The sequence below is a fragment of the Crocuta crocuta genome, unplaced genomic scaffold (genome assembly GCF_008692635.1).
Source record: "Crocuta crocuta isolate KB4526 unplaced genomic scaffold, BGI_CrCroc_1.0 scaffold348, whole genome shotgun sequence".
In the NCBI taxonomy this organism is placed as follows: domain Eukaryota; kingdom Metazoa; phylum Chordata; class Mammalia; order Carnivora; family Hyaenidae; genus Crocuta; species Crocuta crocuta.
In genome coordinates this window covers 4,202,102-4,203,511 of record NW_027529573.1, presented here as the reverse complement: position 1 = coordinate 4,203,511, position 1,410 = coordinate 4,202,102, and positions in this window count along the sequence as shown.

Below are 1,410 nucleotides of genomic sequence, written 5' to 3'. Positions count from 1 at the left end.
GGCAAGAAAACCTCTATGATGGAGCTCGGGAGAGCGGAGCGCTGAAGAAGTGTTCTCCTTCCCTCTTCTCGGGGTTCACTGAGGAACAGGGCAAGCGGTTGGTCAGCATGTGTTGACAGAGTGACGTCCTGCCGGAGGTTAAAAGCTCTACTTGGGGGTCTTAATGTTAGTGCCCCTCCCGCCAGGCCCCTCACGGCCACTGCAAGAGGGCCGATATTTTCCAACTAAATTTAGTACTAGTATGATTTTTAGCATTTCATCTCTTTCTTTATAAGTCACTGCTTACCCCTACCTAGACGGTCTTTTGTCATAGCCTGGCTGATGGTAACTTGGGTGCACGCTCACGGCTGGAGGAGACGCCAGCCCTGCTCGTGTAGGGCGGCACTTTCAGGGATGTTTCCCTGCTCATCAATCACATGGGTGTAAATCCCAGCAAAAGCCCCCTGTCTCCACTGCCAACACCGAAGTGTAATGTGGGAGGGGAGGGGGTGGGGCCTGCTGTGGTGATGGCGTCACAGACATGGGTGCTGGGGCTCTGGGAGCCTGGGAACAGATCTGCAGAGGAGACAGGTCAGAGGCCGGGAGTTGGGAAAAGAGAATAAAATTAAAGCAGCTACTAAAGGGAATAGGAGCTGGCAGTTCCCTTCTGGTTAAATCCATTTAGCTGCGGGATTTTTTTTTTTCCCTTTTTCTTTTTTGCTTTACAAGGAAACTGAATAATTTCACCCCCCCAACTTGATAATTACTTATTGATGACTATTCAAAATTTGACATTTTAAAAAATTTGAGCCTTTTAAAAATAACAGCTATAAATGCAAAGTACTATTGATAATAAAACCGAGTTGTTTATCCAAGTACAAAAAACATCAATAATGTTTTCAAAGCACAAAGTTGCATTTTAAATCACAATTGCATAGTTCTAAAATGCCTGGATAAGAGAGTTACATAAAATTTTTCAGAAAATTCAAGTTTGGTTGACAGTGGGGCCCCAAGGACGTTTGTGGAGTTGAGGACGGAAGCACTGTTGAACCGTGAGTTATTGCATTGCTACTGTGACGTTCCGCTGTCATACGACCAGAATTGCTACAGTTTAATTACAAATCATTGGCATTTTAAAAACCATTCTGTTTTTGGCTAGTATCACACTTTCATGTAGTATTCAACTTAGATTTTATATATCCCTCCCCCAACCAGCACCTGAAAGCCTTAAAAAAAAGCTCTATTTGTATTTCTGTGTATAAAAGGTACTGCATATATGCCTCTTAGCAAAATATGTGCTCCCTTTCCTCTCCCCACCCAGAACCACGACCGTTTTTGTAAAAAAATCCTGTTGAAGAGTCACAGCAAAGATGAGAAGCAGGGAGTTCAAGGTAAACATTGGGTGAAGCGTGTAGAAAAGTCCACGAGCCT